This window comes from Palaemon carinicauda, chromosome 11, assembly GCF_036898095.1.
Source record: "Palaemon carinicauda isolate YSFRI2023 chromosome 11, ASM3689809v2, whole genome shotgun sequence".
In the NCBI taxonomy this organism is placed as follows: Eukaryota; Metazoa; Arthropoda; class Malacostraca; order Decapoda; family Palaemonidae; genus Palaemon; species Palaemon carinicauda.
In genome coordinates this window covers 129223657-129244125 of record NC_090735.1, presented here as the reverse complement: position 1 = coordinate 129244125, position 20469 = coordinate 129223657, and the positions used below count along the sequence as shown (strand labels likewise).

General features: G+C 43.9%; 1 protein-coding gene across 1 annotated transcript in view; it reads right to left on the bottom strand.

Annotated features, from left to right (window-relative positions):
* Nucleotides 1-19977, bottom strand: part of Mrtf (Myocardin-related transcription factor) — a 253621-nt gene extending 233644 nt beyond the window's left edge. Inside the window, exon 1 of the mRNA XM_068383404.1 lies at nucleotides 19721-19977. The gene's annotated coding sequence lies outside the window, so the exon portion shown is untranslated. The remainder of the gene's footprint in view (nucleotides 1-19720) is intronic.
* Between the last annotated feature and the right edge of the window lie 492 nt (nucleotides 19978-20469).

Sequence of the window (20469 nt, the reverse complement as noted above, 5' to 3'; positions counted from 1 at the left end):
CCCAGGGGGGTGGGTGAAAAAACCAGTGTACAAGACTAAAGGATAGCTAAGTATCCCGTATTTCATATAATCAGTTATCCACAATAACAATGAAATAATAAGTACCTGGTAAGGAAGTCGACTTGAACCGTTACTCTGCCTTTAATAAGATCGTCTTCCTTACTGAGCGCAGCGTTCCTCTTGGGAGGCTGAATCAACTCAAAGGTGCTAAAGTATACAGGGCTGCAACCCATACTAAAGGACCTCATCACAACCTTTAACCTCGGCGCTTCTCAAGAAAGAATTGACCACCCGCCAAATCAACAAGGATGTGGAAGGCTTCTTAGCCGACCGTACAACCCATAAAAAGTATTCAAGAGAAAGGTTAAAAAGTTATGGGATTATGGGAATGTAGTGGCTGAGCCCTCGCCTACTACTGCATTCGTTGCTACGAATGGTCCCAGGGTGTAGCAGTACTCGTAAAGAGACTGGACATCTTTGAGATAGAATGATGCGAACACTGACTTGCTTCTCCAATAGGTTGCATCCATAACACTCTGCAGAGAACGGTTCTGTTTGAAGGCCACTGAAGTAGCCACAGCTCTCACTTCATGTGTCCTTACCTTCAGCAAAGCAAGGTCTTCTTCCTTCAGATGAGAATTTGCTTCTCTAATCAGAAGCCTGATGTAGTAAGAAACTGCGTTCTTAGACATTGGTAGAGAAGGCTTCTTGATAGCACACCATAAGGCTTCTGATTGTCCTCGTAATGGTTTTGACCTTCTTAGATAGTACTTAAGAGCTCTAACTGGGCAAAGTACTCTCTCCAGTTCGTTCCCCACCATGTTGGACAGGCTTGGGATCTCGAACGACTTAGGCCAAGGACGGGAAGGAAGCTCGTTTTTAGCCAAAAAACCGAGCTGCAAGGAACATGTAGCCGTTTCAGATGTGAAACCTATGTTCCTGCTGAAGGCGTGGATCTCACTTACTCTTTTAGCTGTTGCTAAGCACACGAGGAAAAGAGTTTTTAATGTGAGGTCCTTAAAAGAGGCTGATTGGAGCGGTTCAAATCTTGATGACATAAGGAACCTTAGGACCACGTCTAGATTCCAGCCTGGAGTGGACAACCGACGTTCCTTTGAGGTCTCAAAAGACCTAAGGAGGTCCTGTAGATCTTTGTTGGAGGAAAGATCCAAGCCTCTGTGGCGGAAAACCGCTGCCAACATACTTCTGTAACCCTTGATCGTAGGAGCTGATAGGGATCTTACGTTCCTTAGATGTAACAGGAAGTCAGCAATCTGGGTTACAGTGGTACTGGTTGAGGAAACTGCATTGGCCTTGCACCAGCTTCGGAAGACTTCCCATTTAGACTGATAGACTCTGAGAGTGGATGTCGTCCTTGCTCTGGCAATCGCTCTGGCTGCCTCCTTCGAAAAGCCTCTAGCTCTTGAGAGTCTTTCGATAGTCTGAAGGCAGTCAGACGAAGAGCGTGGAGGTTTGGGTGTACCTTCTTTACGTGAGGTTGACGCAGAAGGTCCACTCTTAGAGGAAGAGTCCTGGGAACGTCGACCAGCCATTGCAGTACCTCGGTGAACCATTCTCTCGCGGGCCAGAGGGGAGCAACCAACGTCAGCCGTGTCCCTTTGTGAGAGGCGAACTTCTGAAGTACCCTGTTGACAATCTTGAACGGCGGGAATGCATACAGGTCGAGATGGGACCAATCCAGCAGAAAGGCATCCACGTGAACTGCTGCTGGGTCTGGAATCGGAGAACAATACAAGAGGAGCCTCTTGGTCATCGAGGTAGCGAATAGATCTATGGTTGGCTGACCCCACAGGGCCCAAAGTCTGCTGCAAACATTCTTGTGAAGGGTCCACTCTGTGGGGATGACCTGACCCTTCCGGCTGAGGCGATCTGCCATGACATTCATATCGCCCTGAATGAGCCTCGTTACCAGCGTGAGCTTTCGATCTTTTGACCAAATGAGGAGGTCCCTTGCGATCTCGAACAACTTCCTCGAATGAGTCCCTCCCTGCTTGGAGATGTAAGCCAAGGCTGTGGTGTTGTCGGAGTTCACCTCCACCACCTTGTTTAGCTGGAGGGACTTGAAGTTTATCAAGGCCAGATGAACTGCCAACAACTCCTTGCAATTGATGTGAAGTGTCCTTTGCTCCTGATTCCATGTTCCCGAGCATTCCTGTCCGTCCAGTGTCGCACCCCAGCCCGTGTCCGATGCGTCCGAGAAGAGACGGTGGTCGGGGGTCTGAACAGCCAATGGTAGACCTTCCTTGAGAAGAATGCTGTTCTTCCACCACGTAAGAGTAGACCTCATCTCTTCGGAAACAGGAACTGAGACCGTCTCTAGCGTCATGTCCTTTATCCAGTGAGCAGCTAGATGATACTGAAGGGGGCGGAGGTGGAGTCTCCCTAACTCGATGAACAGGGCCAGCGATGAAAGTGTCCCTGTTAGACTCATCCACTGCCTGACTGAGCATCGGTTCCTTCTCAGCATGCTCTGGATGCATTCTAGGGCTTGGAAGATCCTTGGGGCCGACGGAAAAGTCCGAAAAGCTCGACTCTGAAGATCCATACCCAAGGAGACAATGGTCTGGGATGGAACGAGCTGAGACTCCTCAAAATTGACCAGGAGGCCCAGTTCCTTGGTCAGATCCATAGTCCCTTAGAAAATCTCCAGACAGCGACGACTTGTGGGAGCTCTTAAAAGCCAGTCGTCTGACGGAGCCGGACACAAGATCATGATACTGCTGCACAGTCTGTGAACTGTCAATCATGGGCAAGCGAGGAAGTACAGTGACAACCCGAATCTGTCTAGACTGTCTGGGTCGTACAGACAACTCCTTAACGGGTTGCTGAGGTTGCCGCACTGCGTCACAACAAGTCACTTCTGTTGGTTGTTGAACGTCTTCCCCGTGACACATTGACTCCGTAAACAAAAAATCCTCTAACAAGGACTAAGCTTGGACTGCATGTCATGCAACACAGCTCAAGGTCTATGGGAGCAGGTGTGGTAACAGACGGGATTAGCGACTGAAGTGGAACCATAACCTTCCCTGTAAGCATGTTATGCTTAAATAAAAGTCCATAAGAGGTTATGCAGCTAAAGGTTCCCTCCAAATGACAGAGTCCTCAAGGGAATATCAGAAGGAGGGAGAAAAGAACTTTCTCATCTACAGGGACCTTATCCTAGAAAAGCTAAGTTCTCTGAGTGAGGGTTCACTGGTGCAAAAGCAGCAGACTAGAAGGCAACGTTATGAAACTGCTTGACAGTCTAGTGAGTTGGCAACAACCCAAGATGTGTGACTGAGAAGCATGCGGTAAGGTATGCAGAGCATGATGTATGCAGAGTATGCTGTATGCAGAGCATGCTGTATGTAGAGCATGTTGTATGCAGAGCATGCTGAATGCAGAGCATGCTGAATGCAGAGCATGTTGTATGCAGAGCATGCTGAATGCAGAGCATGCTGTATGCTGAGCATGTAGTAAGCAGAGCCTGCTGTAAGCAGAGCCTGCTGTAAGGAAAGCAGAGCGTGTGCATGGCGTTTAACATTTCTCAGAAATTCCATGACCAGTGCTAGAGTGCTTTATGCATGTCTGCATGGGGATTAAAAATCAACATAATGTTTACCTTACATTCATAACTCATGATTCATATTTTTGCCATGGTTTGAAAATGGAGGTAAGGTATGCTGAACAGCAGAGTCATAACGAGCTGGAACAACAATAGTTGTGGTTTCCTCTTCAAGACTCTGTTGAGGGAACACCTGAGGCTCAGTCTGCAAAGGCTGAATAAAAGACAAGCAGAAGGAAGGCGCATGGGTGGAGGAGGCTGACTCCTAGCATGAGTGGTTGAACCCAAGGGTTGCGCTTGCTGAGCGGTTGGCGGAAGCAGAGTAGCAAGTTCCAGTTCCTGTGGTGTGAGCGGAGCGCGATGAGGAAGAGGCTGCGCAGAACAAGGTAAATGTCTAGCAAGCTGAGGCTCCTGAGGCGCAAGGCTAAGGTGTTGTGGTGCTTGCCTTGTGGAGGGTTGAGCTCGCTGCAGCGAGAGCTGAGGAGACTGACTCATGGACGGGAGAGGTTGTTGTACCTCAACCGAGTGTTGCATCACTGGTGGAACAGCAAGTGGAGGCGGAGGAAGAGAGGTATAATCCTCCTGATCCCATTGTAAAGGTTGCCTTAAGGAAGGCGGAGGCTGAACACCACTGGGAACAGCAAACTCAGCACGTGGCTCAACATCGTACGCCTGGCAGGTGATACTGCGATCAGGCGGAGCGAGCGTAGTCGGAGGGAGTGTAGGCGGAGGCGGAGGAGCAACACTCTCAGCCCGACACTCACGCATCAAGTCCGAAAGCTGTGCTTGCATGGACTGTAGTAGAGTCCACAACATCGTACGCCTGGCAGGTGGTACTGCGATCAGGCGGAGCGAGTGTAGGCGGAGGGAGTGTAGGCGGAGGCGGAGGAGCAACACTCTCAGCCCGACACTCACGCATCAAGTCCGAAAGCTGTGCTTGCATGGACTGTAGTAGAGTCCACAACATCGTACGCCTGGCAGGTGGTACTGCGATCAGGCGGAGCGAGTGTAGGCGGAGGGAGTGTAGGCGGAGGGAGTGTAGGCGGAGGCGGAGGAGCAACACTCTCAGCCCGACACTCACGCATCAAGTCCGAAAGCTGTGCTTGCATGGACTGTAGTAGAGTCCACAACATCGTACGCCTGGCAGGTGGTACTGCGATCAGGCGGAGCGAGCATAGGCGGAGGGAGTGTAGGCGGAGGCGGATGCGCAACACTCTCAGCCCGACACTCACGCATCAAGTCCGAAAGCAGTGCTTGCATGGACTGTAGTAGAGTCCACTTGGGGTCGGCAGAAACTACAGTAGGCTGAGGTAAAGCCTTAACAGTCGAGCTCTGTTGTGGCAGAACCTTACTCCTCTTAGGCGGAGTGCATTCAACTGATGACTGAGGAGAGTCAGAGCTAACCCAATGACTGTGAACTCTAACTTCGTACGTCTGGCATAGGTCTGGACTTTACGTTTAAAAGGTCTTGAGACCTGAGACCAGCGTTTTCTCCCCTAAATTTCTTCTGCAGACGAGCAAAATAAGGGCTCAATCGTCTGCGGGTGGGAGTGACGGTCTCGGTAAGACACGCCCACAACCACCGAGGATACTTCTGTGCGCCGATCAAGGCCTGCTGAACCCTTCTGCCCTTCGACATTGCTTCTCCCCTGGGCTTGGGAGCTTACAAGAGGTCCCGGACTGGGAGGACGACTGGCGCGCACAAAAGTACCCTCACGCACAACACTGACATACTTTGCGCTAATCACTTATCACTTTGATTCTGTTTGCACTTATTTCACTGAACTCGAAACTTTAAGTGGTTTGTACCTGAAACACGCAATTCTATCCTTTTTCAAAAGTTAGTAATTGCGAAAACAGAATTACAATGTAACAGAAAAATCTAATGAAAGATAATTCAGTGGCTGGAAAGAGACTAAACACTAGATCACTCTAGAAACGTTTAGTTTCTTCCCCTAAAGAGACTAGGGAGAAGAGCAAAAACGATAACGACGTTACTCGTACGCCTGGCAGGCTTGAATGAAACGTTTATCCTCTTTCTCCCTCCGTCTCTATCTCTCTCTCTCTCTCTCTCTTGACTTAGACCTGAGAGAAGAGCCCAATCATATATATATCGTTAAAACATATTATTGTTAAAGGAAAAAACTGAAAAGTTCCTTTATTAGGATCAAAACCATTAAGTTAAGAAAGAATGAACAAAACGCTAGACACGGTTACTCTTACTGCAACGTGAAACCGTGAACATTCTTCTCTATCGTAACGATAGAGTGCAAGTTGAACGTTCTGAACGTCAACAACTGCAGAGACAAAACAAAACGTTAGTTCAACTTTGAAAACAGTACGAGACTATCAAAGAAATTCTTTCAAACTCTGTGGCGGAAATAGCATAATATGTTAACAGGTAAAACCGAAATGACGGGCTCAATGTTAATTAACTTCGGTACCAAGAAAAGACCGCCTACTATTAGGAAGGTCGAATATAAACAAATATAAAAATTAATTTTAATAAGTTTATAATAAAAGGAAGTTAATCGAAGAGGCCTATAAGAGGCGGAGAGATATAAAATAAATCTATAACTTTTGTTAAGCAAAATTAAGAAAGAGAGTCTATACTCTCTTAGACACCAACACTTCCGTCTAAGGGAAGGGTCGGCATAATTAATCAAATTAATTCCAAAAGCTAACTAAGCTAATATAGAAGTTTCCAGTAAAGCGACAGCCGAAATCAAAGAGAAATACTTCACCAAAGTCGTGAAAATACTCCAAGAACATAAGCGTATCCCAGAACGTCTTGCCGGAAGCACGACAGAGGAATAATTGAGGAGGTGTCAACAAGAAGTACTTGAGTACCTGGCCACAGGTGGCGCTGGTAGATACACCCCCTTCTAGTATTGTGATAGCTGGCGTATCCCTCCATAGAATTCTGTCGGGCAACGGAGTTGACAGCTACATGATTATCGGGTAAGTTTAATATTGAAAATGGAGTTTTTATGATAAAACAAAGTTTTATGAATACTTACCTGGCAGTTATATATATATACAGTATATAGCTTTAGAGATATCAGCTATATATATATAACTGCCAGGTAAGTACTATTCATAAAAATAGCGTTTATATTTTAGACATTTTTAATTACATAAGTTGTGTGCCAACGAGCAGGCAAACATTGGTGAGCTGGCGAGCTGGATAATGCTGGTGCGCTGGAGAGCATTGGCCCACTGTTGAGCACTGACGTGCTGGTGAGCGCTTGTGTGTTGGTGAGTTCTGGCACGCTGGTGCACAGCTGGAGCACGATCTGGGTGGCGAGAAGTGTTTGCTCGTTGGCGCGAGCGCTGACAGACAGGAGGGCGTTGCCCAGGTTGCTGGGGTGCTGGCGGACGTGTTGGCTATTGGCTGATGATGAGGTGTCGATGACGATCGCGCGTGAGGATGACTCTAAAGTGAATGACGTGTGGTCACACGACGAGCAGGCAGATGCAGAACTGGAGGAGTCAAGAATGGAGACGGCAAGTTAGGAGGATGGCGAGTCGCAGAAGATCCGTACATAGGATGAACTGGAGAAGGGTTGTTTCATTTGGAAGGACGAACATCCACTGAAGGGGATAGCGCGTGATCCACAGGACAGTCCAAGGCCAAAGGACTAGCGGCAGCGTCGTCGGAAGAAGGTCCAGGAGCAGGTGAAGATCGAGGGCCACAAGACGACGAACGAGGAGGCTCCTCTGCAGAGGAAGGCTGCGCTGACAAAGCTGAAGAGCCAAAGAGGCGTCTCGTCACCAAAGGTGAAGGCACACATTTAAGGTGAAGAGGAGGGCGAGCATGACGATGACGCCCTCTGGGGGCTGGTGGATCAGCAAGCAGACCTCCAAAGAGGAATCTCTATGAGTGAACTCCCCTGAGGGGGAGAAAAACTTGCAGGAAAGACGCGCCTAGTACTTTGCTTCCCCCTCGAAGAATGTTCGTCAGGGAGGTGAAGAGTCTGAAAGAACAGGGGCATCGGCTGGATGGACAGCGGACAACGCCTCTGACACAACAACTTTGACACAAGCAAGAGGATCCACCTCTGACATCGATGAGGGCTGCACACAAGCACCAAGGTGAAGAAGCTGCAGGAAGTTATCCTTGGAGAGCAGACCCGGTAACCCCAAGGATGACCAGACCTGTAATAAGGGAGAAAGAGTCGTGGAGCCTCCGGGGGGAGAGGTGAGGCCGCTTTGCTAGGGGAAGCGACACCGTCTCTCGAGGACCAAGGTTGACCGAATGAGCAGAAGCTTCGAAGGATGGTCAGGAAACGGAAGAAGCCCTGGGTTTCTTCTGCTTTGAAGAAACCTTTAAAGGAGAAGAGTCCCACTTAGACTTCTTCCGCCATCACCCAAACCTTTCCCACTGGGAGGCAATCCACTCCCAACACTCTACACTTATCATCATTATCATACTGTTGACCTCTGCAGAAGGGACAAAGGATGTGAGGATCGGTGTCCTCGGCAGACATGAAAGTACCGTAAGGGCGGCCATCAAGTCCAGAGCAGGTACGCATGGTCGGCAGAAGTTAACACACACACACACTGAAAAAGGAAAAGCACAAAAACCATTAATAGCAGTCCAAAAATTTGGTGAGGATGAAAGAGCGGCAACAACCATTCACCATCCAAGGCAAAAGCAAAGTGAGCTCAATCACAGGTGGGTGTAGGAGGTGTAGCAAGCTAACCCCCCTGCCCCTCACTAAGTAGCAGGACAGGTAGTTAACCCTCGCTAAAATTCTAATGGCTCGTCCTTTCAGCTTCGCCAAAAGTAATACCCCTCATAAATAGCGTAGGTTTGTATTCCAGTTACGGAACAACTAATATTTACTGTACTGCTTTTGTTAAAACACTTGGTTAACCTATTACAAACCCTTATCAAACAAAGCAGGAGATCCCAATTAGAAACCTTACCTATAGGGTAAGGTTTAATTATGATTACTGTACTTGAAAAATATTTCTAAATTACATGTTAGTAAAGTGTTTAATAAAGCTAACCAAAAATATCTGATGCTGGTGGGTTAGCTCTCCCAAGCCAGTGGGACTTGCCCTCCGAACTCCGATAAGTTTTGAATAATGTATATCCTCATTTGTCACTAATTTCCCTACCCGTCAAAAAAATCCCAATTTCCCAATGGAGCTACCAATATTAAAGATACAGGCTATGGATTGTTACACAGATAAAAAGTACACATTTGGATCATAAGCAAAAATGTTAGAAATGTCATATATGGCTAGTTACAGAATGAAAGGTCAAATTATTCATTACTGTACATTGGCAATTGCCCAGATAAATATCTTTCCCTCAAGCCTAAGTACACCAAACATTTTACTTATCCTGTTCTGGGACATCAAGTATATCTGAGCATTCCACAGGTAAAAATATACCTTTGGCAGAATTTTTGGTAAAATTATAATTACGGACGGGAAAAAATTTCGAACAGATGATATATGTTATCCTGTAGAAAATAACGCGATTCAACCAAATTTGACCTTCATTTCAACCGCAAACAAACAGAACAACCAGTTTGGCTACTTTGTTTCACTAATATTAATATAATTGAAATCAAGTCAAATTTGGTGAAATTACACTATTTACTACAGGAAAACATATTTTCTGTTCAAAATGCTTTACCCTAAAATGTTATTTTTATTATAAAATAAATTTTTGAACATACTTACCTGGTGGTTATATACTGTATATAGCTTACGTCCGTGACGTCACGGCAGAAAAATTCAAAACTTGCGCCAATCGCCGATTAGATAGCCAGGTATGCTACCCGTGCGCCCCTGGCGAGGTACCCGGAAACCATTCCCTCGGTATTCATATTTTCCATGCCTCTAGTCTCTAGAGGGGAGGGGGGGGGGATTTTAATTATATATAACCACCAGGTAAGTATGTTCAAAAAATCTATTTCATAATGGAAATAATATTCTAAAACACAAGACTTACCTGGTGGTTATATATATAGCTGATTAACACCTTTGGTGGAGGGTTAGAGACAGCCAATATAGTTGGAATTCTGCTTAAGAGTTTCTAAAATACAAAATAAACTCAAGTGTTTCGTACCTGATAAGGAAGCTGACTTCAATGATACTCTGCCATTATGTCTGCTATCCTTATGAGATCCAGCGGTCCTCTCAGGGGGCTGAAGATCCCTAGGAGCTGCCAACCGGTGATCACATCTCTTTGTGACAGAACCTCCTCTAATACCCATTCCGGGGCGCTCTCAAGGAACAAAAAAGACCACCTGACAAATCAATGATTGGGGAAGACTGTCGCAATCGCCACAAGACAACCATAAAATCACCGAACTAAAGTTCCAAGAGACAGAAAAGCTATTAGGATTATGGAAAAGTAGTGGCGGATCCTTCTCCCACTACTGCACCCGCTGCTACAAACGGTCCCAGAGTATATCGGTCATCATATAGAGTCTGGACATTTTTCAAATAGTGTGAGGCGAACACAGATTTGCTTCTCCAGAAGGTTGTGTCCATAATGCTTTGCAAGGAACAATTTTGCTTGACTGCCACTGAAGTTGCCACTGCTCTTACTTCGTGAGTCTTTACTTTCAAAAGACTAAAGTCTGTCTCACTGCAGTGAGAATGAGCCTCTTTAATTAGAAGTCTAATAAAGTAAGATAGAGCATTCTTGGACATTGGCAAGGAAGGTTTCTTTACCGAGCACCACAGTGCTTCCGACTTGCCTTTTAAAGTCTTTGATCTAAGTGAAACTTGAGGGCCCTTACTGGACATAAAACTCTCTCTAGCTCGTTTCCAACCATGTCCGCCTGGTGCGAAATCTGAAAGGCCTTAGGCCAAGGTTGGGAAGGGAGCTCATTCTTAGCGAGAAAACCCAATTGTAATGAGCAGATTGCTTTACCGTCCTGAAAACCCACATTTCTACTAAAAGCATGGACTTCACTAACCCTCTTGGCTGTTACCAGACTAGCCAAGAAAAGGGTTTTCATTGTGAGGTCCTTCATAGATGTACAGTGCAGGGGTTCAAAACTGTCACTCATCAGACATTTTAACTCAACATCAAGATTCCAAGCTGGTGAATCCTGGTGTTGTTGCTTTGTTGTCTCAAAGGATTTAATTAGTTCTTGTAGATCCTTATTATTTGAAAGATCCAGGTCCCTGTGCCTGAACACAGTCGTCAACATATACTCCTGTATCCCTTGATTGTTGACGTAGTAAAACTTCGTTTCTTTTTCAGGAACAAAAGAAAATCAGCAATCTGAGCTACAGAGGTACTGGAAGAGGAAACAGAGTTGACCCTGCACCATTCCCTGAAAACTTCCCACTTGGATTGATATACTCTGATGGTTGAAGACCTCCTAGCCCTTGCAATCGCCCTAGCTGCCTCCTAGAAAAGCCTCTAGCTCTTGTGAGTCTTTCGATAGTCTGAAGGCAGTTAGTCGAAGACTTTGGAGATTTTGATGATTTCTTACCAAGTGGGGGCTGTCTGAGTAAATTTACTCGTAAAGGGAGGCTTCTGGGAGTATCCACCATCTATTCCAGTACCTCTGAACCATTCTCTTGAGGGCCAGAGGGGGGCTATCAAGGTCATTCTGGTCCCTTTGCTTGTCACAAACTTTTGAAGAACTTTGTACAGGATCTTGAACGGAGGAAAAGCGTACACATCTAGATTTGCCCAATCTAGCAGGAACGCGTCTGTGTGTACTGCCTCGAGATCTGGCACTGGGGAGCAATATGTCTCTAGTCTCTTGGTCTTTGCAGTCGCGAAAAGATCTATAAAAGGGCGACCACAAAGTTTCCACAGACTCTTGCACACCTCTAGGTGTAGAATCCACTCCGTGGATAGGACTTGTCCTTTCCTGCTGAGACCGTCTGCCAAAACATTCCTTTCCCCCTGAATGAACCTTGTAAGTAAGGTCACCTGTCTTTCCTTTGCCCAAATGAGCAGCTCTCTCGCCGTCTCGCAAAGGGAAATAGTGTGTGTTCCTCCTTGTTTGGCAATGTAGGCCAATGCTGTGGTGTTGTCTGCATTGACTTGAATCACTTTGTTTCGTACTGACCATTCGAAGCTCTTCAGGGACAAAAGAACTGCAAGCAGCTCCTTTTGATTTATGTAGAAAGACTTCTGAATCTCCATCCGCACCCCTGATGCTTCCACATTGCCCAGTGTTGGCCCCACCCCGAGTCCGAGGCGTCGGAACACAACACTAGGTCTGGGCTCTTCAGTTCTATTGAGCAACCTTCTTGAAATTTGATCGAGTCGTTCCACCACTGCAGGCAGTGTCTCACTGACTTTGTGATCGGAACACACACCTTCTCCAAATCCTTCTCCTTGTTCCAGCAAGAGTTGAGGTGAAATTGGAGTGGTCAAAGGTTCAGCCTTCCCAGAGAGATGAACTGTTCCAAAGAGGAGAGAGTTCCCAACAGACTCATCCACTTCCTCGCAGAACACCTCTGCTCTCCTAGAAACGCACGTATCTTCTGAAGTGCTTGCTCTGTCCTTAAGGGAGACAGGAAAGCCCAAAAAACATGACTCCGAATCATCACTCCTAAATATGTTATCTCTTGAGAAGGTATCAGTGAAGATTTGTCTTTGTTGACTAGAAGACCCAATTCTTCTGTCAACTTCAAAGTTGTGTGAAGATCCTTCAGGCAGCAATCTTGAGAGCGGGCTCTTAAAAGCTAATCATCCAGGTACAGGGAGGCTCTGATGCCTCTTGAGTGGAACATCCTTGCTACATTGAGCATAAGTCTCGTAAAGACCTGTGGGGCGGTGATGAGGCCGAAACACAGGGCTTGAAATTGAAAGACTTCTCCTTGGAAAACGAATCTCAGAAAGTGCTTGAACTTTGAATGAAACGGGATATGGAAATAAGCATCCTGAAGGTCCAGTGATACCATCCAGTCGCCCTTCCTTACCGCTGCAAGCACCGACTTTGTCGTCTCCATTGAGAACTTTGTTGTCTGGATGAAGTTGTTGAGAGCACTTATGTCCAAAACTAGACACCATCCCCCGGAGTTCTTGGGAACTAGCAAAAGGCGGTTGTAAAAGCCTGGTGACTTCCAGTCCTGTAATTTCTCTACAGCTCCCTTCTCCAACATGAGAGACACTTGTAGCTGTAATGCTTGCCTCTTTAATTCCTCCCTGTACTTGGGAGAGAGATCCACAGGAGTTAACCTTAGAGGGGGTTGATTTATAAAAGGGATCCTGTAGCCCTTCCATAGAAGTTGGACTGACCAAGGATCTGCACCCCTCTTCTCCCACACCTGCCAGTAGATGTTTAGTCTGGCTCCTACTGCCTGAAGGTGAAAGCAGTCAGACTCTGCTTCGCCCTGTTCTTGCTCCTCTTTTCTTAGTCCCCCTTCCATCTGATCTGAAGTTACCTCTAACGGAAGGTCTTCCTCGAAAGGGCTGAGAAAACTTTTGAAAAGGAGCAATCTCTTTAGGTTTGAGGCTAATGAAAGAAGGTGGCAACACTTTCCTTGCCATCTTTGAGACCAGGTCTTGAGTGGCCTTCTGTGTTAGCGAAGAAGAAATCTCCCTAATAAGGTTCTGTGGGAACAGAGATGACGACAGTGGAGAATATAATAATTCTGATTTCTGAAAGGATGAAACTCCCACAGACAGGAACTAACACAATTGGGGTCTCTTTTTGAGAATTCCTGCTGTAAAAATTGCAGCTAACTCATTAGCCCCGTCTCGCAATGCCTTATCCATGCATGACATGACGTGGATTAGGTTCGAAGAGTCTCCTTATTGAGTGTAGACATCTTTTTGCCCAAGGCCCCCAGAGTCCAATCAAGGAAATTAAATACCTCGAAGGCTCTGAAAACACCTTTAAATAAATGGTCTAATTCGGAAGTACACCAAAACACCTTAGTCTTTCTCATGGCCGATCTACGAGGAGTGTCTACCAGGCTTGAGAAATCTCCTTGGGCAGAGGCAGGAACTCCCAAGCCGAGAACCTCCCCTGTATCGTACCAAACACTAGATCTAGAGGCCAATCTAGTAGGGGGAAATGCGAAGGCCGCTTTCCCTTGCTCTTTCTTGGCACCCATACAGTCTCCCATTAATTCAAGTGCTCTTTTAGATGAACGAGAGAGCACCATTTTAGTGAACAGAGACGTTTTCTTAGGTTTCCCTAAAGTAAACTCTGATGGAGGCGATCGTGGAGCCACAGGAATAAAAGACTCTGGGAACTCAACATGAAAAATCTTCATCAGCTTCTTTAAGTCTACCGAATGACGAAAAGATTTAGAGTCCTCATCCTCAGATAACTCCTCAAAGGGTTTGGAAGGTGAAAGAGGAACATCAACTTCTTCCTCTGATAACAAGTCTCACTGCTCCTCAAAACGCTCTCGATCCACGCGGTCAGAGTTAAGAACCGTTGCAATAAGTCCAAAGTCCTGTCTAGATGTTTGTTGTTCTGCATCACATACAAGAGGGCGTTCGATGTAAGAACGCTTGCGTTCCGATGAATGCTCAATGAGAGGACGCCTGGCGTCATGCTCGCGTTCAGCTGAACGCTCGATGGGAGGACGCTTGCGCTCTGAACGCTCGATGAGGTCTCACTCTACGTCACGCTCTGGAGGACGCTAGCGTTCAGCTGAACGCTCGATGGGAGGACGCTTGCACTCTGAACGCTCGATGAGGTCACGCTCTACGTCACGTCGTGGAGGAGGCTCGCGTTCTATTGAATGCTCGATGGGAGGACGCTCGCGTTCTATTGAACGCGCGATGGGAGGACGCTCAAGAGCACGCTCGACATCACGCCTAGCTGAATGCTTGAAAGCGCTTTCAGCAGAACTATCACAATCACTGCTAAGCACATGAACAGCAGCTCGATTAGGAGAACACTCGACTTGCTGAAAGCCCGAGAGATCAGCCTTTCGTGAAGAACGTTTACTTTCCCTATCATCTCTGTGCGTAGTCGTACACTCAACGCGTTTAGAAACTTTATCACCAAGCGTTCACCGTCTCTCCACCTTGCGCCGCTTAGTGTTAAGAGAGGAGGATTCAGTAGGTTGGTAGCCTTTCATGAAAGATGAAAGTTTCTGCTGCATTTCTTGCAACATCTTAAAATTAGTGTCTTGCGAAACACTTATCGCAAGTTCTTCCTCTTCACCGCTCAAAGACCGCTTAGAACGAACAGCGGGCGAGATCCAATCTGAAGGAGGCGAAGGAGCATGAAAGGATGTTACGGCCAGGTAGGATAATTGCTCAACAGCAGGACTATTTTCAACTAATGTCCTAGCAGGCCGCTTAGAAGGCGAGCTTCCTTCAGACGAAAAGCGTTCAGGACTGTTCCAATGACTACAGTCTGCTTGCGATGTCCTGGAAGGACATAGGTCAATTTTCCTCTTAAGAGGTCTAGAAGTTTGACTCCAACCTCTATCAGGTAAATCATCCTCCAATGATCAGCCAAACTTTTTAACTTCACCTTTTCCATGGTAAGAGCGAATATCCTGGGAAAAATCACGAACGCTCGAGGGAACGTCTGCTCGGGAAATAATGCCTCTCGTTTCCTTTCATCATTCGACATTCCTTCTCCCAGGGGTTGGGGAGCTTGGAAGAGGTCCAGGACTAGGAGAACGACAAGCCCGAGCAGGCGTACCCTCCACAGCACTAATAACACTCATTATACCTTTAACACTTTCACTTTTTAGCTGTTTAACATCGGCCATTAACTGCGTTCTATCCGCAGCGATAGACTCTACCTTCATACCCAACGCCTGGATAGTCAACATCGTATCCTTAAGTGTTGGTTCATTCATGGTACTCGTAGCGGGATCTGGAACTGCCACTACAGGAGAAGGAATAGGAACAGTGACATAGGAAGAGGAATCTTTAGAGGAAAGAGAAGAACTACGTCTTACCCTATCTTTAGCTAACTTACGAATATAACGATTGAAATTAAGCAACTCATGATCAGACAAAATAAGGCATTCGTCATACCTATCATCAAGTTTACAAACTTTACCCCTACATTTAATGCATAATGAATGAGGATCAATGGAGGCCTTTGATAAACAGGTCTTACACCCACTAGCACACACCCTAAAACCACTAGAGGGGGTAGCCATTTTGAACTTTGACAGAGAGATCAAATACAAGCAAGGGTAAAAAAATCAATATCCAAACATATAACTAGAGTATCCAAAACGAAAAATCAATCAAGCAAGAGTCATAAACCAGAATTATTGTACTTTACCAAAGGGATAGCAATAATCAGTCAAAACGCGAGGAGAATATCCAACCAATGTTACCGCTAGCGCCGGTAGGGAAGATATGAATACCGAGGGAATGGTTTCCAGGTACCTCGCCAGGGGCGCATGGGTAGCACACCTGGCTATCCAATCGGCGAGAGTTTTGAATTTTTCTGCCGTGACGTCAGGGATGTAAGCTATATATATAACCACCAGGTAAGTCTTGTGTTCAAAATCTAATGGTTTTTGCTCCGCCGTGCGCTCGCTTCACTTGCGGAAAAATAAATACATCAAGCTTAATATGTACTGGCAAGCTGTAATCATGAGCTGCGCACACTACCATCAATAAAGGATTATTATTTCTTAGATAATTATTCCAACTAAATTTTTTTTGGTAGAAAATCTAATGGTTCTTGCTTCACCGTGCAAACATCAAGCTCCGTATGTATTGGTAAGCGGTAATGGTGAGCTGCATATATCAATGTAACATTAATACTGAACTGCATTCTCTATCCAGGTAATTAAACAAAGAAAAAATAAGGACACCATGATCGGGACATCGAAGGCTGGGGAACATCCGGGTCTTCTGGCAACTGTTAACCAGGCACAACACTTCGGGCACTGTAACTTTTGTGGTATGACATTATGCTCTTTTAGGAAGGTGAACTACATTTGGTGTACCATTGTAATTTCCATGAAACTTCCCTGCGACTTCCATGTACGAATAAATACAAACATTATATATTTCTATAGGAAGTTCCATAATAGTACACGTAAACAGCAGCATATGGAAAAAGGCTTGGGAAGGGACTGAAGCGAGCACTTGAAGTGATAAGAAAAGGGGGTGGGGAAATATTACCCCGACTACTGTATATTACTTTCAATACATATGGGTACGTGATTGGTTAACGGAAACAGAACGGAGTCTATATAATAAACTTAAATGAACTTGAGTGAAACTTGTTCAGAGGAAGTATTTATGTGAAAACTGGGTGTTATAAGGTAATAACAATGAAGAAACAGAAATGTCGAAAAAATAGTAAAATAAAATGTAGGAAAGGATAAATATTTACAATTTTAAACTTATGAACATAAGAGGTATATACCGGTTTCACAGTATGATTTCCTAACTTAACCTAAAATAACAGATATGACGAAAAAATATTAAGATAAAATGAAGGGAATAAATATTAGTGTATGGGAATAAATTGAAATGTTTTAATAAGGGAGAAGATGTTTGAAAGGGGTATGGAAACAATTTTAAACTTGTGAAAGTGAGATATTTACAGGTGAGTTTTGCATTAACGAATATTAGGGGGTTCAAGTCTCGTAGTATACTTGAATGACTTGGGTAAAACGTAATATGTCCATGTGGGTATTGCATAAACAAATGGACACATACAGTATTAGAAGGGTCAGATCAAGTAGAATACTTGAATGTCGTGGGTAAAAATGAGGAGGGCTTATAAGAAAATGAGTAATCCTATTGGTCAAAATAAAGGAGGGCGGGGTTTATGCGCAGAAGCTCTAAAACTTGTTAACACGTTGTAGCTACGAATGAACGGGAGCGAATAAAACCGCTTTGTAGAATGACAACAAACAAATGAAAAATATACCAGTAGTATAGGATGCAGTATAGATAATTAGCGCAGATTTCCATGGATTTATTATACGTCGGAGAAAATAATGTATAGAGAAGAATAGGTTTGTTTTACCATTGTATACCATTTTCCCAGTATGTTTTCCTCTCCCAAAAACCCTGGGTTCCCACTGGGGTCCCCCATTTTTGACGGATAGAAAGATATATATATAAATTTCAGTATTTATTTGAAAGAAAACAGGCATTTTTCTCTAAGAAAAAGTTGTCTTTTAGTAGGAAAACTTTTCCTGTTCGTAACTATAATTAAACTGAATTTTGCCATTTTGACAATATTACAAATGGAATAGAAACTACTACAGCCTTTTTACTAACTAAAGAAACTTAGTGCACGGGTCAGTATTTGATAGCTTCTCTAGGCCTAGCCTATGTTGGCCTTAATATTTGTGACTACTGTATCAATATCAGCTTAGCCTGGGGTTCAGCAATTCGAAAAATTAAATGCCTACTCTAACTAAGACTTCCCAATTCTGTACCATCCTTTGTAAATATAAGATACTTTTAGCACTAGCGAAACTGGAATTCGCTGTAAGAAATGGACGAATGCTGGCTAGTTTGGTATTTTTCTCTATATGGTTAATAGAGGCTGGAGCATAATAACTTACGTATCTATCTATTAAGATGTTTATTAGGTTTTTCACTCTAAGTTCATTGTTTACATCTTAAAGAATGAAGGGAACTTATTGCCCATACGTTGTTTTCCATCGTTTAGGGGAGCTTTCTGTGCATTCACAATGACGTATTTGTAGTGTTTTTTTTTTTTTCTTTTTTTAAACCGATAAGCAGCTAACAAGTACCTCTTCATAAGTTCCCGGATGTCGTTTTACAACAGCCATTTTTTTTTTACCTTCCCCTTCAGTTTCAACTTATCCAACATCACATAAAGACTTCTCCAAGAGGGAACTTGGGGGAAGTACATAAACCTATTTCAAAATTTTGTGTAATTTCATTTATGCCGACAATTGATTATGATGGAAATGCTCTCCGTTCAGTGTAAAGCCATTGTTACTAATGTGAAATTAAAAGAAAACCGCGAAACAACGACTCAAAGGTCCGATTCTGACTTAATTTTTAGGGAAGACTTGCACATTTCTACTGCAAAGCTTCTGTAAAGATTGCCAAAAAAAAAAAAAAAAAAAAAAAAAAAAAAAAAAAAGACTGTGTCAATCACAAAGTGATTTAGTTTGTGACCTGGGAAGGGGGGTTTAGGGGGCTTGGCCTCTGCACTAGGGGATGTGACCTAGGAATGGGGGTCTGAGGGGGCTTGCCCTCGGCTAGAGGTTGTGACCTGGGAACTACTAGGTTAGGTTAGGTGAGTTTGTTAGGTTCTGTACCCTTTTTTATCACAAAAGTGATGAATAATCATGATTTGACCAGTTTTCAGCCACTTATATAAACTATATAGTTTACCAATTGGTTATCTTGTGCTTATTTTGCATTTCTGACCATTATCATTGTTGCAAATCACTCGTTTCTGAGATTTCCCCCACTGGGGTTCCCCATAATTGTCTTTATATGAGGGAGTGCAAAAACTCATGAACGGGCGCTTTTCCCCAATAATCATGGTCAGAAATACATAAAACACAAGATAACGAGTAGTAATAATTTATGGTTCATGTATTTTGGCTAGAAATTAAAGTATATATTTACCCCATTCTTAAGTCGAGGGGTTAACTACTGCACTGTATTTGTTCAGCGGTTACTTTCCTCTTGGTAAGGGTGGAAGAGACTCTTTAGCTACGGTAAGCAGCTCTTCTAGGAAGACACTCCAAAATCAAACCATTGTTCTCTAGTCTTGGGGAGAGCCATAGCCTTTATACCATGGTCTTCCACAGTCTTGGGTCAGAGTTCTCTTGCTTGAGGGTACACTCAGGCACACTATTCTGTCTTATTTCTCCTCTTGTTTGTTAAAGTTTTTTATAGTTTATATAGTAAATATCCATTTTAATGTTGTTACTCTAGAAATATACTATTTTTCCTTCTTTCCTTTCCTCGCTGGTTTATTTTCCTCGTTGGGGCCTGGGCTTATAGAATTCTCCTTTTCCAACTAGGGTTGTAGCTGAGCAAGTAATAATAATAATAATAATAATAATAATAATAATAATAATAATAGCAGACCTACCTAAAAGAGGAACGCCCACTCCAAAAGTTCATTGTGCCTACCGTAGGCAAGTGTCACGCACACGGGTCAAACATGAAGGGTTACAAGCACATCTAACCAAAATGCTTTGAGTCATACAATCAAAAATAAAAAAACAAATTAGCATAGATAGATTAAGATATATACTCACCTCCTCTGGGTTAGTCTAACTTGGTTTTACCGAAGTCGGGGTCGTAAGATTATACCGTAGGCCTAATTACGTTTTCCGGGGTACACTTAAAATACACATATATGAGATTTGAGTTTTTATTTTCACTCCCTACCAAACAGATATTCATTGTAAACGTTCAACGGAGATTTCTGAATTACAGTGCACTTCGACACTTGAACTCAAAACTGTCCAGTTCAATGTAAACACTCGAGCGGAGAGCGGCCATTTCCGACGATCTGTTCCAGTATTTTAAAAGTAAATTAATTCACTGGATTTATAGAAAAGATGTTTCTATAGTTTAAAAATAATTTAATAATAATATAAAATTTCGTTTCCTTATCTAGGTAAATCATAATCAACTATTATAACTAAAATTTTATTATTATATTTAAAAGGTTTAAATGGTATGACAAAGAGGATGAGATATTCCTGTTTTCTTTGATAAAGATGTAAACAAAAGCAAGTGATGTAGGAGGCGTGGTACTTGTCTTCAATCTTATAAGTTATCTTAGATATTCTACATATTTATAACCCTTGACATAAGTCATCATTATACAATTACAGTCTCGCTACACTTAAAAAATACTTTCATATGTATTTCACCTATATATGGACGTCAATTATTAAATTAAACTTGAGAAGAGTGAATGCCTGAAACCTGATATTTGTTTTTGTATATTTATTCTGTAAGGTTTATCTAATGCTTCTAAATCTTGGTTTAATATACT